The following is a 27,203-nucleotide window of genomic DNA, read 5'->3' as shown; positions in this document are numbered from 1 at the left end:
TGTGCCCTCACCAGAGTGGTCCGTTTGTCACAACTGATGAGCCTACTTTGACGCATCATTATCACCATGAGTCCATAGGTTATATTAGGGTTGACTCTTGGTGTTGTGCGTTATAGCCATTCAAACAAATGTATAATGGCATGTAACCAGTATACTACCAGTATACTGTAATAGAGTCTTGTCATTGCCCCCAAAACCCTCTGAAGGCACAGGTTTTCAAATGTGTTCAGACTGGGGACCCAGCTCCACTCCACGGTGAAGATGCATTCCCTTTAAGACCTCTCCAACACCCAGAACACGTTTGCTGGATAAACACACTCACTACCAGTAAGAGCTTGCGGCATGAGTCAAGCAGGGATTAATTATTCTGTTCTTTCCCGTGCTCTGCGTTGACACCCTGGAGCTTTTAGAAACCTTGATGAAAGAGGGAGGATGTATTCCTGGAACACCACCTACCTTCCAGCCTAAGTCAGGAAGGAGAAGCCAGAGAGCAAGAAAGGCCCCACCCCCTCTGCCAAGGGAAAGCATCTTTGCCCTGTTACTTTGTGACCTAGGGGTTGGGGAAGAAGTTTAAAGAAGATCCCCAAAACACAGATGTTAACGTAAAAGTAGATATGCAAACAGAGTTGGATTTCTGCTCATTGAGTCAAATCATCGACGAGACGAATAAAGAAATGACAGATTGACAGAGATGTTTACAACGGCACAACTAGCAAAATAAGTAGAGAAATGGGTACTTTCCGCACTGTTGATGGGAGTACACAGCCTATTCTAGAACAATCTGGCAGCGTGTAGTAAAGTGGGGCAACTACATGGCCTGTGACCAAGGGATCTCATTCCTAGAAATATATCTCAAAGAAATTCTCACACAATTCCACAATAGGGAGTATAAAGGCTAATGGGTTTAACAATGGGGGAGTTGAGGAAATGACTCGAAGGCGGGGGGGTGGGGACAAGATACTTAAAAAGCAGATATTGTGAGATTTTGTAGGACAGTAAGAAAAACAACACTACAGGTGCAGACTGCAACATGCTATGTTCTCACAAGCAGGGCTGACTTGACAGGTGTATCACAGATGCGACACACAGGATCTAGAAGGTTCTCACACTGTTTACTGCTCTGCTGTCTGTGTCTTGAAATCCTCAATCATTTAAAAAAAATTTTTTAAGTTTTTTATTTATTTTTGAGAGAGAGAGAGAGAGAGAGAGTGAGCAGGGGAGGGATAGAGAGAGGGGGAGACACAGAATCCAAAGCAGCTTCCCGGCTCTGAGCTGTCAGCACAGAGCCCAAAGTGGGGCTCGAACCCATGAAATGTGAAATCATGACCTGAACCGAAGTTGGTGCTTAACTGACTGAGCCACCCGGGCACCCCAAAATCCTTGATAATTTTTATTTTTTTTGTTTGTTTGTTTTGTTTTTTTTGTTTTTTAATTTTTTTTTCAACGTTTTTTATTTATTTTTTGGGACAGAGAGAGACAGAACATGAACGGGGGAGGGTCAGAGAGAGGGAGACACAGAATCGGAAACAGGCTCCAGGCTCCGAGCCATCAGCCCAGAGCCTGACGCGGGGCTCGAACTCACGGACCGTGAGATCGTGACCTGGCTGAAGTCGGACGCTTAACCGACTGCGCCACCCAGGCGCCCCCCTTGATCATTTTTAAACAAGGGGTCCTACATTGTCATTCTGTGCCTGTTCTCACATTTTAAGCAGCCAGTCCTGTTCATGAGGGTAATGTAGAGAAAAGTGGGAAAAAGGATGAGCTTTATTGCAAAATACCATATGGAAAGGTTGTATGCTATCTACTTTACAACAGGGTGTTAAAAACCCTACAAGGTTAAAGTAGAAAGGAGGTCAAATGTGTGGGAGTGGGGATCCGAGACAAAGGTTAAAGTTAAACAAGAATAAACAAAACCACAAAAGACCCTTATAGGGATGAATAACTTATTCCCTTTAAGTCTCCAAATGACAATGATTTGGATTTCCCTTGCATGAAGGAGACCCTGCAGAAAACCTTTAGTAAAATAGTTCAAGATCAACCAAGCTTGAACACTTCACCTTTCCACTTCTTCTTGCCTAAGAATATCTGATTTTCTAGCATAGACTAGATTCCAGTTGTTTATATATTGCCAACACATGAACCATCTTCCCAGTTGGTTTTGTTTTTCCAGACTCAAAATGGCATACTAGTAGAAAAAATTACTTTGTAAGTGGCATCGCCTATTACAACCATAGGGATATAAGAACGCCTGGGTGGCTCAGTCAATTGAGTGTCTGACTCTTGATGTTGGCTCAGGTCATGATCCCAGGGTTGTAGAATCGAGCCCCACGTCGGGTTCTGTGCTGACAGCGTGAAGCTTGCTTGGGATTCCCTCTCTCCCTCTCTATCTGCCCCTCCCCCATTCTCTCTCTCTGTCTCTCTCAAAATAAAGAGATAAAACTTCAGAAAAATAAAATAAAAACATAGGGCTATAAAACTTTTCTAATAAAGCAAATCAAAATACAAAACATTTTAATTAATATTTATAATTTTATAATTTATAAATTTATAATTATATAATTATAATTTAATTAATATTAATAATTAATTATAGTAACAGAAGCAAAACCAATCCCAACTACAATTTTAAATCAAATTGAGTCAAAAACTAATTATTACATTTTTTTTTAACGTTTATTTATTTTTGAGAGAGAGAAAGAGACAGAGCATGAGCAGGGGAGGGCTAGAGAGAGAGGGGGGGGGGGGCCACAGAATCTGAAGCTGGCTCCAGGCTCCGAGCTGTCAGCACAGAGCCCAACACAGGGCTCAAACTCATGAACCGTGAGATCAAGACCTGAGCCAAAGTCAGATGCTTGACCAACTGAGCCACCCAGGGGCCCCTGAGTCCAAGCCAGTTATTAATGGAAACAACCCAAAGAGACTTGAAGGTATTTAAGTCATGCCACTAAGTCCTACTGCCGAACTAAAATGCAAGTTCTGTTGCTGGTGCATTTGCAACTATCTCCCGTGCTCTGAGTGGCCAAGAACATGCCCGAACCAATGGTGAAAATTTAGGAGCTAACCCAGGAATACTCTCCCTCCTCTTCAGATGACTTTTAAGCTGCAAAATGTTAGTGTTTGCATCACTTGAAAGGTTTACTTGGTTTAATGTCATCAAATTAGATCTGCACCCTCATAATTGTGAAAACAGAAAGCAGGAGCCCGCGCAGGTCGAATATTCTGAAAATTCTCTGCAGGTTCCGTACCACCAACCCTCCACCCAGTGTGGACACAGGAGCTCTTCACTGGAAAAAAGGACTGTTCACTAGGAAGGAGACTGGTTGGAGGGAAGGAAGGCCCCTGGCTTTGCCTTTGGCTGGCTGGAGATCTTGAATGAGACGCTGTGTTTCTAGGCTTCAGTTGAAAGAAGTACATACGTTTTCTGTGTTTCCAGCCAGTTCTGATATTCAGTTTACATAAGAAGGTAGAGCGAATTTAGGAAAACCAAAGCAGGAATTGGGAATGAACAGCACCACAAGCATCACAATTAATGATGCAGGAGGATTAGGCATTTTATGGGGATGTTTGTATGACTGGGTCACTGCAACCATCCTTGGGTGGAATTATTTCCCGGATGGAGAATCTATGTTCTGCTGAGGAGCTTCCAATCGATCTGAGTCTTGAGGCACAGAAAGTAGGGACAGGCTTGGAGGAGTGGGGTTTTAATCCATTCACACTTTTTTTTTCATCTCTGGCGAAGAACTCGCCTAACGAGGTTGCCTGGGCGGCATCTGTCATATCTGAAGCCATGATTAATCTGCCTCGAGTTGAGAAATTTCTGGTGGCAACACCTTGTGGGCTGGCTGGGACAGAGCATGCTCTCCTGACAGCAGCCTCTAAGAGCTAGAATTAATCTGAAGCTCCCAGGACTTGAAGACAGCAGACACCCCCACGCCCTCAAGGACTTCAGAGACCAGGTAATGACTAGCGATCTATTTGCGGGGACTGGTCACAGTATGTCAATGAGACATGGGAAATATTTGGAGGCACAGGAACTTTACACGTTGGTGAGGAATGTTGTATTTTGGTTCTACCACGTTGAGCAAGAGATAGAGAGAGTATAATGTGACTATTCTGGACAGAGAAGATAGAATGCAGAGTTTTCTAAGACATGTCATAATGAGTTTCAGAAAGCTGTGGCACTGAGACAGCAGACATTGCCATATTTGAGTCTCCTCCAGGGGAAGTATCCTAAATCCACACCCAGGAAATGCAAGTGGCAGATTTTGTGGATTTAAGAGACCATTCTCTTGGATTGTGCATCTAAGGGGTCTGGGAAATGATGTCTGGATCACGTTTTAAGAACTTTTTGGAATTTTCAGAAGGTCCCCTATTACCGCGTTCTGGTGGCCTTGAGTATCTCTTCATCTGCGGGAAAATTTGGGCCAAGTGATTGGCTGGTGTTACTGTACCAAGTGACATTCCTGCTTATGGAACATTCTTCCAGTAGTTTGCAAGGACATGCCATTCTCCTTTTCTGCTGCTTTGTAATGAAGGGCTCTACTGGTGAGGCATGAAAAAGTGGTTCCTACTAATGTGGCCATTATTGAAGAGTAACATGTTCCTCCAGCCCCATAAGGGAAGACCTGTGTGAAGGTCAGGGACGTGAGGATGGGCCAGCCTGGTGGACTCCTACCTCCCTGGGCGTTGGAAGATGGAATGATTGTCCTTTCCTTCTACGTGTCAAAGCCAAATGGTTATTTCCTTGCTTTTACAATGTACTTACCTTTTATCTTCTGTTTTCAGAAACACAAAAGTTGGTAGCAGACTTTCTTCACGTTCAGAAAAAAAGACACCTGTTTAAATATATAATCCCTTTAGCACACTAAAGACTTCAGATATGTGATACCGTGTGGAACTCACTGCGAGTGGGGATAAGAACATAGTGTCCAGGGTCATTTGATTCTAATAGAACTGGTTTTAATGTTCCTTCACCGACCTATTTATTCTATGTCTCCTTTACTTCATACAAGAAACTGAGGGATCAATTATCTCCTCCACCGCTCCTCCTTTGTTATCTGATTGATTGATTGATTTTTTATTTTTTATTTTTTATTTTGAAGCAACAGTCTTCCAGAGTTCAAGGGCTTGGCCCTCCACTTTGCAGAAGAGCCGTGAAAGTATGGTGCCCTCTAGTGTTGGTCAATTTTTTTTTTTTCTTTTCTCCCTTGAGCATTTAATTCCCCATTTATCCTAAAAGTCTCCCCTGTTAGGGTTCACCTGGGCTTGAAGCACAGAGCTACTGGCCTCTCAACCCTATTTGAAGATCCTGCCCAAGCTGCCAGAGTCCTTCCTTTGGTACAAAGTGCTAAACCCCCAGATCTGAGATTTGCAGGCCTGAAAATCCTATTGTGTAATGACTTCATCCCATTCACTTGTTAATACTCTCCTCACCCTTCCAGATTTCTTCTCTCACTCTGTGGGTGGTGGAATTCAGAAAACAGAGAACCAAATTAGATCCCAATTCTGATTAACTTGGCTGCTAACAGTTGTGCAACCTTGTGAGTCAAGCTTCTTTGGTGAGAGAGGAGAATATCAGAGCTTTGTGAAGGACGCTGAGGTGAGGACAAGACAGAATTTGAATTTTTGTAAACAGCCCAATTGGTTTTTGATGGATTATGTTGGATAAAAAGGGAAAAAGTGGCAAACACCAAAGCATCTTAATCGACAGGAGAGAGTCTTGCGGCCAGCAAAGTCCCTGATGCCACTGCCCCAAAGCCTGTGATCAACAAAAAGTGAGGTGGGGTCTGGGGGCTGCTGAGATGGTTATTACAAAATTGAAATACTCAAACTTGTGGATTTGCCCCATAAGATTTCTAGGGCGTTTACTCAATAGTCATTAGGTTTAAAAGTTTATTTACTTATTTTTTGAGAGAGAGATAGAGCACAAGCAGGGGAGGGGCACAGAGAGGGAGAGAAAGGATCCCAAGCAGGCTCTGCACTGTCATTGCAGAGCGCAATGCAGGGCTCCAACTCACAAACCGTGAGATCACGACCTGAGCCGTAATCAAGAGTTGGACGTTCAACCGACTGCCAGCTTGGGCAGGATCTTCAAATAGGGTTGAGAGGCCAGTAGCTCTGTGCTTCAAGCCCAGGTGAACCCTAACAGGGGAGACCCCAGTAGACACTGGGCTTAAATTTAAACCTGATTATTATTTAAATATTTACATTTACACCTAATTATTTCTTAAAGTCTTAAGTGCAATTTTATTACAAGAGTAATTCAAGCTGATAAAGTCATTAAGGAAAATATACAACCAATGCATAGCAAAAGAGAAAATTTTTATTTCTAGTGTCCAAAAATAATCATTAGCATTTTAGAGTAATCCTTCCAGTCTTTTTGAAGATCATACTTTTTTGGCTTATTTTTTAAAGATATTTTACAAGTAGAATTGTAGTTAGATCTTTAAGTTGCTTAAAATAGTTTTTTACTCTATGGTCCCAGACAAACTGTGCAAAACTCCATAAATGTGAACAAACTTTTAGGCCAACATATAATTTTTTTTATCGTAATTTTAAACAACTGCAAGGGAGGCACTTGAAATTTAAATCGTTTTCATTTTGTGATGATCAAGTTGCATTTTCTTTTAAATTCGTATTTATGTTTTATTTATTTTTGAGAGAGAGAGAGAGAGAGAGAGAGCGAGCACAAGCTGGGGAGGGACAGAGAGAGGGAGACACAGAATCCAAAGACAGGTTCCAGGCTCTGAGCTAGCTGTCAGCACAGAGCCCAACGCGGGGCTCGAACCCACAAACTGTGAGATCATGACCTGAGCCAAAGTCAGACACTTAATCGACTGAGCCACCAAGTTGCATTTTCTTATAATTTTTCAGGGATTTCATTGTAATTTTTATTAGTATATAATTGGTCAAAGGATTGTAAATAGATTAAAACTTTAATGAATAATTGTTAAGCATTAAAACCAAATTTTATTAGCAATGAATCTCTTAATGACATGAATGGAATTTTCTAATTCATACACCCGGTGATGATTATTTATTGACAGATGAAACAAAACTCAGCATCAGTTATTTTCCATTTATTTTTCAACCGTGTTGAAAAAAACGTGTTTATACAACGCATTGAAAAACTGTGTTTATATAATGCTATTCAATTCTTTTAATTCTTTCTGCAGCTGTGTGTCACAAATCACATAGTGATAGATCCAGAAAAGTTATTTTTAATCATCTACCCCCTAACAACTCAAGTAGATTCTTTCCTAGTTTTTTGAAAGCAAAGAAGTAAAACCTAACACATTTGCAGAGGTGAATTGCCCTTGGGAAAGGAACTGCTTCTTTATCAACAATATCTTTGCCGACACCAATGTCAATGTGATCAAGTGTTCCTGCATACCCTACATCCTACTAAGATTTAGGAGAGGGGAGAGGCAGACCTGACTTTTGTAGAGTTAGAACAGGAGAACCAGCTTGAAGCTAGAAACTCTCAGGTCATATCAATGTTAGGAGTCAAAGATCTAGAATCTGATTTCTTAAAAATTACTTATGTGTCTATGTATTTCTTGGAAAATCATTGCCTATTCTGGAATGAAGACCACTGGCATATATGATTCTTCCTCCCGACAATTTTTCCCCACTTAATGTGATATCCTAAGTGTGCCTTCATGTTATGGTATAGTTTCCAGAAACATTTTAAGGGCTTTGATATGGAAATGTTGGGGTTCAGAGACAGCCAGGAAAGAATTCTTGAGACATCTTTGGTGCAACAAGGTGGGTTTATGAAAGCACAGGGACAGGACCCGTGGGCAGAAGGAGCTGCACAGGGGTCATGAGGAGTGAATGATTATATGCCTTTAAGTTGGCAGGGGGTCAGGGATAGCATAAGTCTCTAAGGAACTTGGAAGCAAGGTTTCCAGGACCTTGAGGGACTAGCTGTTGTTAGGAGAAGGTCATACAGTGCTGTCTAGTAAAACCTTAGTCATGAGACTCTTCACATGTGTATCAGGGGGCCATACGCTTGGAGGATGATTGTTAACATGTATCTGGAGAGTAGAGATAAAGGAAGTTTCCAAAGGAATTTTCATATGTTACAGTAGACTTACAGGATCCTGGGGGATCGTGCTAAGACTGCCTTTTGACCGTAACAAAGTGTCAACATCAAGGCAGCTGAGCTCCTTAGTGGACAGTCACTCTGCCTTGTCTCAAAGACTTGTCAGTGGGCTGTTAAGTTGTAAGGAAATTTATTTGTTTTCTTTTGCCTTTGTTTCCCACATTAGCTCTATCTACGGTCATTAAATAATTATCTAGTATATTTAATAAACGCATTATATTTTATTTAAGCACCTCTTTACGATTGAACAGGTTTTTAAGTTTTATTTCAAATAAGGAGTGAAAGCAGCTTTGTACAAAAAGATTCCCCCCACCCCATCTTAAAAGTGAGAAATGTATTTCCTCTTTTTTTTTTTTTTTTTTTTTTTGAGAGCGAGAGCACGCACGCATGCGTGTGCATAAGCAGGGGAGGGGCAGAGAGAAGGGGAGAGAGAGAAACTTAAGCAAGCTCCACGCCCAGCACCAGGGCTCGATCTCATGACCTTGAGTTCAGAAACTGAGCCAAAATCAAGAAAAGGACGCTAATCCACTGAGCCCCCCAGGCATCCTGCAAAATGTATTCTATTAGTATCCATTTATTGAGTAGAACCTCTGGGACATAAGACATGAATAGTCTTAAGAGGGTGTTGTAAAGATAGCAATGTTGTTTACCAAATGAGTTGCACTAATATATGCTGAAACCAGTAATCATTGAGAACACCTGCTTTGCAACATAGTTTCCAGGTTCTTTTCACTCGAGTAATAATTATGTTCAATAAAAATGCACAAATCTTAAGGATGCAGTTTGGTGAGCCTTGACAAGATACAGAGCACTGCTGTCACCCAGAAATTTTCTCTTGTACCTTTCCAGCCAATGCCACCGCCAGACGCTGTCGTTTTTTCGGTTCCAATACATTCATTTTACCTGTTTCTTTTCTTTTCTTTTCTTTTTCCCGAAGATTTTACTTTTACGTACTCTCTACACCAAACACCGGGCTCGAACTCACCACCTCGAGATCAAGAGTTGCACACTCCACCCAACTGAGCCAGCCAGGCACTCCTCATTTTACCTGTTCTCGATCTTCGTAGAAGAAGAATTATCAAGTAAGCATTCCTTCCCGTTTCGCTTCTTTCACTCAGCAACATGTTTGTGAGGTTTACCTCTGTTATATGTGTCCGTGAGTTCCACTGTGTTAATACAACACAATTGCGTATCCCTTCTATTAATTGATGGACATTTGGGCTACCTTCAGTAATTTGCTATTCTGAATAAAGTTTCAAGGAACAAGACGAAGACAAGTCTTTGCATAGACCTATATTTTCTTTCATTTTGAGCAACTACCTAAAAATAGGACGGTAGTATTATAGGGTTTTAGGAAATTGCCTGAGTTTTAAGTTTATTTATTTATTTATTTAGAGCAGGAGAGGGACAGAGAGAGATGGAGAGAGAGTCCCGAGTGGAGACATTGCCTAAGTTTATGACAGTTGTAATGTTATAAACTCCCAACGGCAATGTATGAAAGATCTGATGGCCCCTCCTCTCCAACATTTGCGCTTGTTGGTCTCTTTAAAGTTAGCCAATCTAACAGGTGTTTAGCAGTCGATCACGAGGGTTTTATTCTGCATTTTTCTGATGATAAACAATATTGAGCATCTTTTCACCTGTTTATTGGCCCTTCCTGTACCCTCTTTTGTGAAGTGACTCTCCAAGTGTTTGGCTCATTTTAAATTTAATTGTAGGTCTTAACACACTCCAGTTCCATCCACGTTGAGGGGAAAGGGGGTGATGGCCATTGAGGAGGGCACCTGTTGGGATGAGCACTGGGTGTTGTATGGAAACCAATTCGATAATAAATTTCATATTAAAAAAAAGAAGTTATTTTAAAAAATGTATGTCTTAAAAAAAATAAAAAAAAAATGTATGTCTTACTATTACTTATATGTTGAAAGCTCCTAGTCATGCGTACTTTACTAGATATCGGTTGAAATATTTTCATATCTGTGATTTGCCTTTTTATTTTCTTAACGGTGTTGTTGACGACCACAAGTTTTTTTTATTTTATAAAGCCTCCTTTATAAAGATATGAAGATATAAATATTGTATAAATATATTTTTTCTTTTATAGTTGTCGGTCCCAAACTTGTAAAAATTTGTAAAAATATTGTAAAAATATTTGTAAAAAAATTGTAAAAATATTATCTTCTATCTTCTTCTAAGAGCTTTACAGTTTAGTTTTTGCTTTTAGATTTGCAATACACCTCAAGTGTGCTTTTATGCCTCGTTGAAGAAGTGCATCGTTTTTTTTCCAAAATTGATATCCAGTTGTCCCAGCGAAATTACTAGTAATTTCTCAGTAATTACCCAGTAACTACTGAAAAAAATGTTTCTTTTCTCATTGTTTGGCATTAGAACCTATGTCAAAAGTAATCAGATTACATACAATTTGGTCTATTTATGTACTTTATTCTTGTGATGCATCATTTCCAATCCTTATGCCAATACCACATTGTCTTGATTACAGGTGGCTCCGTTGGAAATCTGAAAATTGTGTAATGTCAGCCCTCCTGCCTCACTGTTCTTTTTAAATACCTTAGGCTACTGTAGGGACTTTGTATTTCTATAGGAATTTTAAAATCAACCTGTCATTTTTTAAGACAGAGTCTGCTGGGATTTTCCTTGGAACTTAATCAATATAGAGTTCAATTTGGGAACTGCCAGCTTAACAATATGGTGTCTTTTATGTATAAAGTAGGCAATACCTCTCGCTTGTTTACGTTTCCTTAAGTTTTGTGATTTTCAACGTGAAGATCTTGCTGGTCTCTTGTTCAGATTGTCTCGTATTACTTTTGTTTTTTATGCCAATCATCTCATTTTTTGAAAGTGCTGTTTCCTAAGCATTTTTGGTTAGCATAAGGTAAACAATTGCTTTTTTTTTTATACAACCTGACGTCCCGATGCTTTTCCGCTTTTCCTCATTAGATCTAGCAATTTTTGTTCAGATTAGTTAAGATTTTCTAAATGTGCTCTTACGTCACCTGCAGCTAAATACGGTTTCACTTCTCCTTTGCCAGTTTTATGCTTTCTTGTTTCGTTTTCCCTTTTTCTTTTTGCTTTATTTTATTCCATACCACCTGCAGCTCCCTGCTGAATAGAAGGGAGAGGAGCAGGTATCCTGTCTTTTGTCCCATTTTTAAAGGGCAAGTATTCAGTATTTGACTGCTGATCATAATTACAGCTGGAGAATCTTTCACACGACCCCTTCGACTTACTGAGGACTTTCTATTTATACTTCACTGGGAACTTTCGGTTAGGAAGAGGAATTGAGTTTTGTCAAATATATTTTCTAGTTTTGAAACGAATCTTTTATTTGCTAATTTGATTCATTTCTGTAGTCTTCTAACTGTCCTGGCTACCAGAAGATTCAGAACAATATATCGGGAAGGAAAGTATCCCAACCGAGCTCCCTCAGTTAAAGTCACATCTTCTTTTGCCACTTTTTCCACATAAGAAATGGACCATACAGTTCAGTAGTATTTTCAGCTAAGAGAGCTAGAACCGGCAATGACAATAACAACTAAGGAAGCAAGTAATCTGCAGCTACCTGCTTCCATTCTCACGTTTGGTCGGCAAATCCAGGCTGTGGACCTACCATGTGCCACAGATTAATGGCCTGAGTTCCCATAAGTGGTGGACAGCTAAAGTGCTTGCTATAAACACGTTACCGCTTCCTCAGAATAATTCCTGATTTCTCCGGACTCCGCTCTGTGAGCCATTTGAGCCGAAGTTTGCGTTCTTCTATGAACCACAGCACGTGCTCGGCCTAATGACGGCCTCTGTGGGGATCTAAACCTGATTTATCTGGGCCGTTTCCACTTTCACTTCTGTTCATTTGCCTCAGAGAGCATGGTCCTCTGTAGAAGCCCTTTGACACCAAAAAGCGAATGCTATTCTTCCTGCTACAGAGGGAAGGACGGGGGAAGGGACAAAGAATGACGTAGAAGGAAAAAGGAGGAAGAGAGGGAAGGGGAGAGGGAAGGAGGAAGAGATTGAGAGACAGAGGGAAACCTTCGAACGGTGCACAACGAACATCAGTAATTTCTCCTTGTCTTGAATAAAGTAGTTTATCCCAGTTTTTACCAAAGGGTCAGAAATGAGGAAGCGGCCAGATGAACGGCCGCTTTTTTTTTTTTTTTTACCAACTTCTTTTGAATGAGATTTTTAGCTTATGACTTTGTATATTGAATTACTGAAAAGTCCATGAACATGATCACGCTGGTGGTCATGAAAAGGCGTGAAATGATTGAAGGAACGCTCGAGCACACACAGGAGAGTGAGTGTAGAGGAGGGATTGACTGTAGTATCTTGAATCAAATGACCTCCACGTAAATCTCAGTGCCAGCAATTACGGCCTGCGTGAATTTAGCGAACGAACTAGCCTCTCTGTGCCTCAGTTTCTCCTTCTGCCAAACAAATGAAAAGGAGATAATAATACTAGGACCTACGAATAAAGTTGTTCCGTGGCTGAAATACGTTAATTCATATCAACCACTTTCTAAAAGCTCCTGGCTCAAGGTTATTTTCAAAAATTATTGTTATACAGGACACATACTGAAAATGGTAGCTGCTATTATTGTTATATATAAATACATATAATTTAAGTTAAATTTTAGTTAGGTGACATATAGTGTAGTAATGAGTTCAGGAGTAGAATTCAGTGATTCATCACTTACATAAAACACCCAGTGCTCATCCCAAGTGTCCTCTTTTTTTTTTTTTATTAATTTTTTAATGTTTATTTATTTTTGAGAAAGACAGACAGAGACAGAGACAGAGCATGAATGGGGCAAAAACTGAGAGAGAGGGAGACACAGAATCGGAAGCAGGCTCCAGGCTCTGAGCTGTCAGCACAGAGGTCGGAGGGAGGCTTGAACTCACGAGCTTTGAGATCATGACCTGAGCTGAAGTCAGACGCTTACTGACTGAGCCACCCAGGTGTCCCAATTGTTTAAATGTCTGGTAGAATTACCCTAGAAAGCCATCTGGCCCAGGACTCTTGTTTTGGGGAGATTTTTGATTACTGATTCAATTTCTTTGCTGGCTATGGGCCTGTTCAAATTTTCCATTTCTTCCTGTTTAAGTTTTGGTAGTTTGTGAGTTTCTAGAAATTTGTCCATTTCTTCCAGATTGTCCAGTTTGTTGACATATAATTTTTCATAGTATTTTCTTATAATTGTTTGTATTTCTGTGATGTTGGTTGTGATCCCTTTCTTTCACTCATGATTTTATCTGCTTGGGTCCTTTCTCTTTTCTTTTTGATAAATCTGGCTAGGGGTTTACCATTTTTGTTTATTCTTTGAAAGAACCAGCTATTAGTTTGTTGATCTATTCTACTGTGTTTTTGGTTTCTATATCATTTATTTCAGCTCTGATCTTTATTCTATCCCTGCTTCTGTTGGTTTCAGGCTTTATTTGCTGTTACTTTTCTAGCTCCTTTAGGTTGTGTATTTGGGACCTTTCTTGCTTCTTGAGGTAGGCCAGAATTGCAATGTACTCTCCTCCTAGGACCGCCTTTGCTGCTACATCCCAAAGGGTTCGGACCATCATATTTTCATTTGCTTCCATGTATTTTTTTAATTTATTTTTTAATTTCCTGGTTAACCCATTCATTCTTTAGTAAGATGTTCTTTAACCTCCATGTATTTGAGGGCTTTCCAAATTTTGTCTTAGGGTTGACTTCAAGCTTCATAGTGTTGTGATCTGAAAATATGTATGGTATGATCTCAATCTTTTTGCACTTGTTGAGGATTGATTCATGATCCAGTATGTGGTCTATTCTGGAGAAGTTCCATGTACACTTGAAAAGAATGTGTATTCTGCTGCTTTAGGATGAAATTTGCCGAATAGATCTGTTCAGTCCATCCAGTCCAGCGCATCATTCAAAGCCATTGTTTCCTTGTTGATTTTCTGCTTAGACGATGTGTCCATTGTTGTAAGTGGGGTGTTAAAGTCCCCTACAATTGTATTATTAACAATGAGTTTCTTTATATTTGTTATTAATTGATTTCTATATTTGAGTGTTTCAAGTTGGGGGCATAAATATTTACAACTGTTAGACCTCGATGGATGGACCCCTTAATTATGATATAATGCCCTTCTTCATCTCATATTACAGTCTGTTTAAAATCTAATTTGTGTGTTACAAGTATGGCTATTCTGGCTTTCTTTTGATGTCAATTAGCATGATAGATTGTTCTCCATCTTTCAATCTGAAGGTGTCTTTACGTGTAAAATGAGTCTCTTGTAGGCAGAATAGAGGTGGATCTTGGGTAAGTTTTTTTGGGTTTTTTTATTTTGTTTTGTTTTGTTTTTTTATCCATTCTGATACCCTGTGTCTTTTGACTGGAGCATTTATTCTATTTCCATTCAGAGTGATTACTGAAAGATATTAATTTAGTGCCATTGCATTACCTGTAGAGTTGGTGTTTCTGGTGATGTTCTCTGGTCCTTTCTAGTCTTCGTTGCTTTTGGTATTTTTTTTTTTTCTCCACTTACAGATTCCCCCTTAAAATTTCTCACAGGGCTGGCTTAGTGGTCATGAACTTTCATTTTTGTCTGGGAAACTCTTTATCTCTCCTTCTATTCTGAATGACAGCCTTACTGGATTAAAAAAAAAATGGGCTGCATATTTTTCCTATTCAGCATGTTGAATATATCCTGCCACTCACTTCTGGCCTGCCAAGTTTCTGTGGATAGGTCTGCTGTGAACCTGATCTGTCCTCCCTTGGAGGTTAAGGACTTTTTCCCTTGCTGCTTTCAGGATTCTCTCCTTGTCTGTGTATTTTGTGAATTTGACTGTGATATGTCTTGGCAATGGTTGACTTTTGTTGAATTCTGAATTTTGTTGAATTTCATGGGAGTTCTCTGTGCTTTTTGGATTTTGATGTCTTTGTCTTTCCCCAGATTAGGAAAGTTTTCAGCTGTAATGTGTTCACATAAACCTTCTGCCCCTTTTTCTCTCTTTTCATCTTCTGGGACTCTTATGATACAAATGTTACTATGTTTTAATAAGTTTCTGAGTTCCCTATGTCTGCCTTCATGATCCATAATTTTTGTTTTTCTCTTCTTTTCGCCTTCATTATTTTCCATAATTTTATCTACTCTATCATTCATTCGCTCCTCTGCCTCATCCATTCTTGCTGTCATTGCACTCATTCAGGTTTGCATCTTGGCTATAGCATTTCTAATTTCGGCCTGACTAGATATTAGTTCTATTATCTCTGAAGAAAGAGATTCTCTGATATTTTCTATGCTTTTTTCAAGCCCAGCTAGAATCCTTATAATCATTTTTTTTTAATTTGACTTCAGACATCTCACTTATATTTGCACTGATTAAACCCCTAACCATGAGTTCTACTTCCTGTTCTTTCTTTTGGGGTGAATTTTTCCATCTTGTTATTCTTTCCAGAAAAGAAAAAGAAGAAAGAAAAAACAAGCAAAGAAAGACAAAAAAAAAAAAAAAAAAAAAAAGGCAAAATTCCTAGGTGTGTTTTGGTTTGCTTGTTAAAAAAAAAATCTAGTTCCAAAAATTGAAATAAAATAAAAATAAGAAAACAAAAAAATAATAAATAATATAAAATATATACAAATAAAAATAGAAAAATAAGAAAATAAAACAATAAAGAATAAAAGTAAACAGGAAGCTAGATCTTATTTCCCCTAGAGGTGTAGCTTGGTAGCAGCCTGTCCTCAGTAGACTTGGTGGGAGCAAGGGGTTTGTGCTGGTTTTCTGGGGGAAGTGCTTGCCGTGCTCATTCTGAGGCTGATTTATTTCAGGGGAAATGCGATTCCAGGCTTCAGCGGGTTGGGGCTTGGTGTAAACATCTCTGGCCTCCACTAGGTGGCGCTGTTTGGCTCCCTGACGGCTGTCAGCTCTGATGAGCAGAATAAATATGATGGCGCCCAGCTCCCTGGCCCTAGAGCTGAAAGATGGGCTTCCCCATTCTTCAGGGAACCCTCATAGAAGAACAATCAATCACCCCCTTGCGTCCCTGGTTTCTGTCAGAATCCTGCAGTCACACGGCCTGTCTCCAAGCTTTTTTTTTTTTTTTTTATCTCAGGCGTGCAACTGAATTAGAAAATTCCAAATTGTAGGGACTCATTTCCCCTGGGAGAACCTGCTCTGTTCTCCTGGAGGAGGGTCTTGCCAGGCTTTTGCCCGCCTGTGCAAGGAAAGTGGTGGCACACCTGTAGAAGTGGTTCAGAGTTTATGTCAAAACAGAGCCGAAGGCTGGAATCCTTGCTTGCTGCCCTCAGCCCTAGTAACCTGCTCCTGTGCCTGGAGCATAGCACGCGGGCGTCGCCCATCCTTCTTTCCACCCCGGGGGGTCTTCAGACCCACACTGTCACTCCTGAGATTCCTCCCTGCTTTGCCATCAGAGCACCCTCAAGCCAGTCACATCCCCACTGTAGCGGACTTCTAGAAGGTCAGATTTTGTGCTCCACTGCTTATAATACTCTGTGGTAGCCTCCCTAAACAGGCTCCCTCCCCACCGTACCCACAGCTATATCTCTCCCAAGACCACTCTACGCTTCTCCTACCTTCCAGAAGGTGGTCGCTTTTCTGCTAGTAGACTTGCATTTTTTGTTCTCTCAGACCTTCAGTTGGTGTCTTGGGCATTCAGAATGACTTGATAACTGCCTACCTTTGTTTGAGGGATGAGACAAGCTTAAGGTGTCCCTAATCCTCTGCCATCTTAACCTCCCCCCCCACCCCCCCATAGCTGCTATTATTATCATTGTATTTTATTTTTTCATTATAAATGTCACTAATAATACCACTTTTATCGCTGATGACTGGAAAAGAGAGACAGATGAGTATTCAAAGCAAAAAATATATGTATTCCTGAAAGAGACATGATTTTATGGACTGGATTTTCTGGCATAGCCATGGTTCTGCTCCCTCACTGCCAGGGCATGACTAATTGTGTCCTGCCAGAATCATTTACAAAGGAGAGACTAGTACCATTTCTCTGCAAAACTTATAACCGAAAAAGAAATCAGTTTGAATAACGTAGCAGCACGTGGAGACTGAATGAGTTTGGCTCTGTGACCTGTCAGTTGAGTTAGAATCGAACAGTATTATCAAGTATCTAACATGTGCCAAGTATTGTAAGTTCTCTTTCAGGAACTAAGCCTGTAAAACTGCCCTTAAAATGAAGACTGAGAGGTGAAATACAAAGCAGAATGCCAAGATATTTTCTTTTTGAATAATTAAATGAAATGTCAGCCAGGAAGCAAAACAAAAGAGCAAACCCGGCTGATGATCTGGAAGGGATCTGGGGGTTATTTCTACAGACATCGTAATTCAGATCTCCTAGGAAAAGGCTAAGAATTCAAGCTTACACAATTGTTACCAAAATTCGTACTACTCGTCTTCGAAATGTTTATGAAGAAAGGGTGTGACAAGCAGCTTTCTATGTAATTTAAGAGAATTGGAACAATTTCCACTTAGAATTACCAACAATTGGAAAATGGTTTGATGTTTTGTGGTATCATCTTCAAGCTCATTAGAAGCACATTTCAGAGCAAAGGGCGGGGATTAACTCAAAAGAGTTGAACCAGGCAGAAGAGAGAGAATCGGGAGGGATGAAGGCAGGGAGATCACAGGTGTGGGAAACAGGGACAAAGGCAGAGAAACAAGAATTCCATCTGTCTGGTGACATGCTTCTCCAAGTATGAATTTGGAGCCATCTAGATCCAGAACCACCTGGAGGTACTAATTAAAAATGCAGCCCTTGGGCGCCTGGGTGATTCAGTCGGTTAAGCTCCAACTCTTGATTTTGGCTCACGTCATGATCTCGCAGTTCTTGAGATCGAGCCCTGTGTCAGGCTCTGTGCTGACAGTGTGGAGCCTGCTTGGGATTCTCTCTCTCTCCCTCTCTCTCTCTCTCTCTGCCCCAGCCCTTGTCACTTTCTCTCTCTCAAAAATAAATAAACTTTTTTAAATGCAGCTCTTAAAACAATAAAATAATAAAATGCAGCTCTTGAGTCTATACTTTACCTTAGAATCAGAATCTCTGAGAGATAGGGTTGAAGATCCCAGTATTTTTAACATATACAAACAAAGAGTCTGAGGTTTGAGAAACAGAGTGGATGGACCTAACATGGCAAGGATATTGGGCCACTGTGGCTGCGTCTTCTTTCTGTTTTCGACACTTTCTTAAGGTATAACTTGCATATCATGATGTAATTTGCTGCTATAAGAGTGCAAGTCAGGACCTTTGACAAATATACCCATGTAACTGCCGTAAGATCAGTCTTGATATTAAATATCCCTCACCTTAGACAATCCCTTTATGTTTCTTTGCTGCCTAGCCCCAAATCACCTTCGATCTGATTTCTCTCACCACATATTAATATTGATTTTTGTCTATATATCTGTATATATCTGTGTATATATATATATATATATATACATATATATATATATGTATATATATATATATATATATATATACATATATATATATATATATTTGTATCTGACTTTCTTCTTTGGCTCAAGATAATGCTTTTAAGTTTTACCCATGTGGTTATACGTATCAGTCATTTGTTCCCTTTTTATTCCTAAGTAGCATTTCACTGGACAGATAACCCATATCTGTTCATCCATTCCATAATTGACAGCTATTTGGGTTATGACTAGTTGAAGCCTATTGTGAATAAACGTGGTACGAATATTTATTTATAAATCCTTTAGAAAACATAGATTCTCCTGTCTCTTCGTAAATACCTAAGGGTGGAAATAGTGAGTCATGTGGTAATTGTATACTGTATATTTAACCCTATAAGCCTATGGACTTAGTCCATAAATACTGTATATTTAACCCTAAAAGACTATGGACTATAGTACTTATTAGTCACTTATATACCTTCTTTTGTTCAAAGTCTTTGTCCATTTTATTAGCGGCTCTTCGACCTCCTATTGAATTGCAAGAGATCTTTACATATTCTGGATAAAATTTCTTTGTCAGATTTTTGTTTTACAAATATTTTCTAAGGGCGTCCGAGTGGCTCAATCAGTTGAGCGTCTGCCTTCGGCTCAGGTCATGATCTCGCGTTTCGTGGGCCCAAGCCCCGCGTTGGGCTCTTGTGCTGACAGTTCAGAGCCTGGAGCCTGCTTCGGATTCTGTGTCTCCCTCTCTCTCTGCCCCTCCCCTGTTCACACTCTGTGTCTCTTTCTCTCTCAAAAATAAATAAATATTAAAAACAAATAAATATTTTCTCAAAGTCTATGGCTTGACTTTTGGATTTCTTAGTGTTGTCTTTTCAGCAGTACAGTTTTCAATTTCGATGAGATCCAATCCATCATTTTTGTGTTTCATGCTTTTTATGTCCTAAGATATCTTTGCCTACCCTGAGGTCATGAAGATTTCCTTTGTTTTTGTTTCAGCTTGACAGTTTTTGCTTTTATGGTCAGGCTAATAATTTACTTTTAACTTTTGCCAACGGTGTGAGTTAGGGACTGAGATTTTTTTCTCTCTCTCTTATGTACCCTCCTAGCACTGTTTTCGCAAATATGATTTTCTTCCATTGGATTACCTTCGAGGCTTTGTCCAAAATCAGTTGACTCTGTGTGTGTCTATATTTGTGCAACAGTTGTCGTGTCCCATTGCACTAGACATTTATCATATGACACTGCCCCGTAGTGCCGATTGCCGCAGCTCGTACACCTTGAAATCAAGTCGTGTCAGTCATCCAACTTCACGTCTTTTGCCAATACATTTTGGCTATCTAGATCACTTTAAAATGTGATGTAAATTTATTTTTGCCTCATAAAATGATTTGGGAAGTGTTTCTTCCTTTTCTATTTTTTTTTTTTGAGGGGGCCTAATTGTCATAATTTTTTCCTTAAATTTTATTTTAAAAAAAAAATTTTTTTTTTTAATGTTTATTTATTTTTGAGACAGAGAGAGAGACAGACCATGAACGGGGGAGGAGCAGAGAGAGAGGGAGGCACAGAATCAGAAGCAGGCTCCAGGCTCTGAGCCATCAGCCCAGAGCCCGACGCGGGGCTCGAACTCATGGACCGTGAGATCGCGAGATCGTGACCTGAGCTGAAGTCGGACGCTTAACCGACTGAGCCACCCAGGCGCCCCATTTTCCTTAAATTTTAAATAGGATATTCACTAAGGAAACAATGAGGGTTTCCTTTGTTTATTATTCATAAATCTTTTTTTTTTTTTTTTTTTTTTTTACTTTTTTCATGCTTATTTATTTTTTAGAGAGAGAGAGACAGGGTGTGAATGAGGGAGGGGCAGAGAGAGAGGGAGATACAGAATCAGAAGCAGGCTCCAGGCTCTGAGCCATCAGCACAGAACCCGATGCAGGGGCTCGAACCCACAAACCGTGAGATCATGACCTGAGCAGAAGTCAGATGCTTAACCGACTGAGCCACCCAGGCACCCCATATTATTCATAAGTCTTTTTAAGGACTGAAGTATAACCTGCCCCAACTCAAACAAAAATCATTTTTAACAAATAAGACTAATATTTACTAGTCATGATACTCAGAAGTGAGATTTTTGTTTGTATTTATTTTTGAGAGAGTAGGCACAAGCATGAGCGGGGAAGGGGCAGAGAGAGAGGGAAAGAAAAGATCTCAAGTAGGCCCTGCACTGTTAGCACAGAGCCCGATGCGGGGCTTGAACCCATGAACTGTGAGATCATGACCTGAGCTGAAACCAAGAGTCAGATGCTTAGCCAACTGAGCCACCCAGGACCCCCAAATTTAATTTCTTTAATAGAATACAGTTCATCAAATCTTCTACTTCTTCTTTGAAACAGAAATTGTTAAAGTTGTGTTTTTCAAAGAATTCGTCCAGTTAATCTAATTTATCAAATTTATTAGCTTGTAGTTTTCATCGTATTCCCTTCTTATAATTTTATCATTTGTAATATCATTCATGATATTCATTCTTTAATTTCTTATTCTGCTGCTTTATATAACTCTATTTTTTTCCCAGTGCTTATCAATTTTATAAATCTTTTCAAAAAACCAACTTTGGGATTTGTTACTTTTCTCTAATCTTCTGTTTTTTACTTTATTGATTATTTCCTCTTATCTTTATTACTTTTTTTCTTCTATTTACTATGGGCTTAATTTTCCTTCAATAAGGTAGAAGTTTGTGTCATTGATTGTTAACTTTCCTCTTTCCTAATATAAGTGAATATACATTATTATATGCTACATTATAAATTAACATAATTATATTACATATTACTAATTTTGACATGTAATATTTTTTACTCACTCAATTGCAAATATTTCCTAAGCAAGCTTTGAAAACCCAGGAAGGCCAGTTTCTGTGTCTGGCTCTGATGAATCCCAGTCTGCTCAATGAATAAAGCTAACGATGGAGTCTCTGTACCTTCATATTCTGGCCAATTCTCACCCCATTTTTGCAACAGAGTGAAAAATTGGGGTGCGGATTCACTGAGAGTGCTGTCCAAGCATCGACATCAGCCCTGGTTGAACGTCCGCTTAATAAGCCTGACAGCAACTATTGTGAAGCAATGAGAAAAGTAGAATGAAAGTTTCTATTTATTTCTATCATTTTTGGGTTGAGAAATCGGTATCCTTGATGCGATCGTCAATGTATCTTGTCAGTGCCAAATGCATCGTGAGAGCTGCCTCCCGATGATCCACATGAACGTGATATAAAATAGTGAAACTCAATGTGAGACAGAAAAGGCAGCAGGACAATGTTCTCTAGGACGTCTCCTGCGTCTCCCTGGCTGCACTAGCTGGAGGGGGAGACAGAAAACGACCAGGAGAGAAAGAGTTTTGAGCAGCGGAGGACAGTCCTTCAAGCAGTCCCGTTCCTGATCGCCTTTCTCCAAGCGAACTTGGGTAAGTGCATAGCAGGGTCTCAGCACCGCGGAGGACATCTGCCTGCAGAAAACTTTCACAGATGACGTTCCAATTTTTGGCTACTTGTGTCCTTTTAGTCTTCACTTAATTACACAGATTTTTTTTTTTTTGGTGTAGAGAATAGAAAAAAAGAATATATATACATGTATATATATGTAATAAAGCAGCATTTCCCAAGAGCGTTCCTTAGAAAATTTGGGCCACAGTATGTTTACGGGTGTTAGTCAATGAATAAAATTTCACAAGCAAGTGGAACTGCAGAAAAGTAGATTATAGTCAAACAGGATCAGAATTGCAGAACTACACTGATCCTTAATTATAATATTGTCAACCAAGACTCTCTGAGCACGTCATCATATAGCATTTGTATATATATGTGTTTATAACGACAGCAGTATTTTTCACTCCAGGGGACATTTAGAAAGATGACGAGGGGTATTTGCATGATCTACTGCGTGGCTTTTGTCGTTTCATGGGCAAGAACCAGGGATGATAAACATATGATCATATGTAATTTATGTATATGATATAAGCTATATATGTGCATACCTATGTGTGTATAATATATACAGTCTAACACATGCTTTCCCCTGAGCTCTTACAAGTAGCACCTTTCGGGAATCATGTTTACTAGAAAAAGAAGTGTGAAATGCTGATTTAGAGTGATAACTCAATATAATCTACATAGATTATATATATATAGATTATATATATAGATTACATATATAGATTATATATAGATTATATATAGATAGATTATATAGATAGATTATATATAGATAGATTATATATATATAGATTATATAGATAGATTATATATAGAGAGATTATATATATATATAGATTACATATATAGATAGATTATATATATGTAGATAATATATATGTATATAGATTATAGATAGATTATATATAGATAGATTACATATATATAGATTATATATATAGATAGATTATATAGATAGATTATATAGATAGATTATATAGATAGATAATATATATGTATATAGATTGTATATATATAGGTTATAGATAGATTATAGATAGATTATATAGATAGATAGATTATATAGATAGATTATACACATGGATAGATTATATACATATAGATAGATTATATATAGAGAGAGATTATATATATATAGATTATATATATAGATTATATATATAGATTATATATAGATAGTTTATGTATATAGATAGATTATATATATGTAGATGATATATATGTATATAGATTATAGATAGATTGTATATATATAGATTACATATATATAGATTACATATACAGATAGATTATATATATAGATAGATTATATATAGATAGATTATATATATGGATAGATTATATAGATAGATTATATATATAGATAGATTATATATATAGATTATAGATAGATAGATAGATTATATATATATATATGTCTAATATATAATCTCTTTATATAAATAAATCTAAAATACCCATAACCTGTGTTGACCAAGTCTGGCGACTTGAGGCCCCAGGATCTCACCTTTAAGGACTGAGCACCCCTGGCACTTGTCGTGTCTGCGCTCTTAGTCCTAACATCTCTGGGCACCGCTGTGAATCAGGAGGATGTCAACGTGAGATGCTGTCATGGAAACACGTCAGAGAAATACGAGGACTCTTGGAGTGTCGCGAAGGAGAGGTGTCTAAGTCGGGCAGACTCACCCGACAGTGATAGCTAATACTACGAGGCTCAGATAGGGCCGAGCAGGGCACTTACCCCTGGAAAGGCCAGGTAAGCAGAGGCCTGGGGAGGGGTGCCTGAAGAAAGGCTGTTGGGTTAGAACCTGCCACAGGATGGAACACGCAGGCTCCTCTTGTCGGGACACGTCGCCCTTCCAAACCCAGACCCATTGCACAGAGGTATGAAACAAAGCGGCCAAAGGGGCTCTATGTCACGGCTACAAAGCACAGCCTGTCATGACCGGTACATTCTTGCGCCATCCCTTGGGAAGACTCCAGCTCTTTCTACCAGCTGCACCCCGGGAAAGCCACCTAGCGCTCCTCCTCTGCACAGGCCCCCTCCCCCGCTACCCCTCCCCCCCTCCCACCCCACCTCAGCTCTCCAGCGTGGCCTTCAGATTCACTTGCAAGGATTGTAACTCGGAGGCCTCAAATGCCAACCACTCTGCAGACACCGGGGCATCTAAATTGTAAATGCTTTGAGACAAAAGACCATTAAAGACAAAAAACTCCCTAATGATTTCCCATAAGATAAATCCTGAGTTAAGGGTGTAATCAACTCTCAAAGCCTACCTGTCAGAGAGGACCCATGAAGGGATGGGGGGTGGGGGCGGGTAGGAATTGTTACTGATCCATGATCACAGCAGCGGACTCAGGGAACAAGCAGGTAAGCCCTGGGACTCCGAAGGCCAGCTTCCCTCTCGGTGGGGACCAGGGGTCCCGACGAATAGAGAACAGAGTTCTGGGCTGGCCTGCCAGCACTGTTGCCCAACAAACTCAGATAAACTCGGCTCAAGAGAAGCCAGACAAGGGTTTGGAAGAGAAAAAAAGGATTAATTGGGGGGGGGGGGGGGAGAGGTGGCAGCTGGGGGAGGTGACAGGCTCCTGTCTTAACAACCCACCTCTCTGTGGCAAGGACACCTAGGGTTTCATGGGAGAGTTTGGGGACAGGGGGAGGGGTACGTGCAGGAGAGGAGGCAGGGTGCTCCGTCTTGGATGGGGGTGCGTAGCCACAGGCAGGGAAGGGCACCTGTGGGGGTGGTCTTCTAGGCCTTTCGTTATTGCCATCAGGGCTTTTCTGGTCTGCTGGTTGGAATGTTCTTGCAAAACGTCTTGGTCAATGCCTCAGGGAAGTGCGATAAAGAGTAAGTACAAGGGGTTCTAGTTAGAGCGTGTGTGGAGCTCCGTTTCTGGTTCTCCCTGTTGTGTCTACACCTGAGCGAGAGGGCTCACTGGCGGACGAAATAGTGAGTCAGCATGGGGTCATCTTTAAGATTAAGTCGTGCACTCATTCAGTCTTTCACCCATTTATTTATTTGACAAGCCTTCATAAGAACCTCCATGCTGTAATCTCACGGTTTGTGAGACCCTCCGTGCCAGCTCCGGAGAGACAGAAATGAGAAGGAAAACATTTCTGTTCGCAAGGAACCCAGCCACCTAGCTGTTTCTCACTCGCTGGAAGACATATGAATCACTTGGAATCTGAAAATGCAGATCCCTGGACACCGCCACAGAGTCTCATTCACTTTGGCTGGGGTGGATTCTAAGAGTTATCACTGTGGGGTTTGGGGCGGGTTTTTTTTTAATGGTAATCATGATGCCTATACTAATCAGGCGCTTAGTAGCCAGAGGGCCCTGTAAACCTTTTCTGCATCCACCAGTTGGTCAAGGGCACAAAATGGTCGGTAAATTTCCTTCACGGTCTGGCAACAAGAGTCAGATTCTGCCGTCATCACTCTGTTTGAGCTCAGGCACATGACTTGACCTCTCTGAGACGCAATTTCATTTGAAATAAAATGGAGATGATATTTCCTATCCCTTGGGATAATTTTGAGAATGAAATGAGATCATATATGTCTGACACCTAACTTGGCATATAATCGGCTTTCAATAGTTGTGATAGTGATCATTGTTACTGTTGGTGGTGTTAACACTACCATTGTGATCAACCAGAGTTAAGTTCTATTAATCAATATTAGTTACATACAAATGTGCTATGTTGATATAAAAGTACATATTTACTACATTAATCGTATTAATTATACTATACATTAATTATGTTCATACATATACTCAACAGAGATTATGATCTTGATGAATCCAAGAGAGAGATTCATGGAATTTTCTATGACAATACTGAAGGCATCTTCTGAAAAATCCTTCCATTTCCTACCGGCTGCGATTTACCATCTGTCTTCATTTTGTTGCTTTTAAACTTAAGTGGTTTCAGGGCAGCTGGGTGGATCAGTTAAGCATCAGAGTCTTGATTTCAGATCAGGCGATGCTCTCGTTGTTGTGGGATCCAGCCCCATGTCAGGCTCTGTGCTGAGTTTGGAGCCTGCTTAAGATTCTCTTTCTCTCCCTCTGCCCCTCTCCTCTGCTCATGTGCTCTCTGTCTCTCTCTAAAATAAAAAAAAAAAATTTTTTTTAGTTAAAAAAATAAACTTAGGTGGTCTCAAAGCCAAATGAGGAATATAATCATCTTTCTCCCCCATCATTTCCAGAATTTCCATCCAGCCTGGATGGCTCAGTTGACTGAGCATCCAACTCTTGATTTCAGCTCAGGTCATGATCTTAGGGTCGTGAGACTGAGCCCCGTGTTGGGCTCCAGCTGAGCGGGGAGCCTGCTTGAGATGCTCTCTCTTCCTCCCTCTCTGCCCCTCCCCTGCTCATGCACAGATGTGTTTGTGCACGTAATCTCTCTCTCTCTCAAAAAATACAAATAAAATTTAAAAATTACAAAGCATGGAAAGTCCTAGGAAATGAGAAAGTGATCACCCAAATAGTCACCATCTAAATATAACCGTAATTAAAATTTGGTGCTTATGTAACTGAACTCACATGACTTCACTCCTTGGTGAGTCATAGGTAGAGACTGGTCTATGTGGTCACACAAAATAAACTTTATGGGCAGCAAATAAGGAGATCATGGGGAATAACTTCCAAAGCCAGGAATCCCCGATGGGATGGGCTCCTTTCACATAGGGTTAGGATGAATATTTAGAGAGAGGAGCCTCGTCATCCAATATGGAGGTAGGCATAAGGTCATACTTGTACCTTAAGGAAACATGCTTATACACAGGTTGTATGTTATGTAAATGAGGCTTCTGCTCCTCCTTGGGTGGAGATTTTAGTATTATAATGAGGTAGAGGTTAACAGCTGGTCACAGCATGGTCCTCTGTGCAGGTGTGAGTCAGGGGTTGAGTTCAAACTGGTCTGGGTGGTCTGGGCCACCACAGCTCTCCCTCCGGCAGTCATTATTGCTTGCGGGGTCGTTTCTGTTTCCATCATGGGATGCTGTGCCCATCATGGGTTTTTCCTGAGTTAAGATATAAGCTTAGAAGTAAGTTCTTAAAAAAGAACTTTAGGAAAGTGTGGACAAATATAGACAGGTACATGCAGGTGGGCAGTAAAGGTCAGGTCTTGCGGTCAATCATGAGGGGTTTCTCTTTTTCTTTCTTTTTTTTTCCTC

At 40.0% G+C, this 27,203-nt stretch overlaps 1 long non-coding RNA gene across 1 annotated transcript; it reads left to right on the top strand.

The window, feature by feature from the left end:
- Positions 1–3,835: 3,835 nt before the first annotated feature.
- On the top strand, positions 3,836–22,512 carry LOC131492600 (uncharacterized). Its single transcript, XR_009252155.1, has 3 exons — positions 3,836–3,956; positions 9,045–9,189; positions 21,426–22,512. It is a non-coding gene; the product is annotated as an uncharacterized LOC131492600 (long non-coding RNA).
- Positions 22,513–27,203: the final 4,691 nt, after the last annotated feature.

Source organism: Neofelis nebulosa, chromosome 13 (genome assembly GCF_028018385.1).
Source record: "Neofelis nebulosa isolate mNeoNeb1 chromosome 13, mNeoNeb1.pri, whole genome shotgun sequence".
In the NCBI taxonomy this organism is placed as follows: Eukaryota; Metazoa; Chordata; class Mammalia; order Carnivora; family Felidae; genus Neofelis; species Neofelis nebulosa.
The sequence above is the reverse complement of the archived record's forward strand: the minus strand, read 5'-3'. Positions and strand labels throughout refer to the sequence as shown.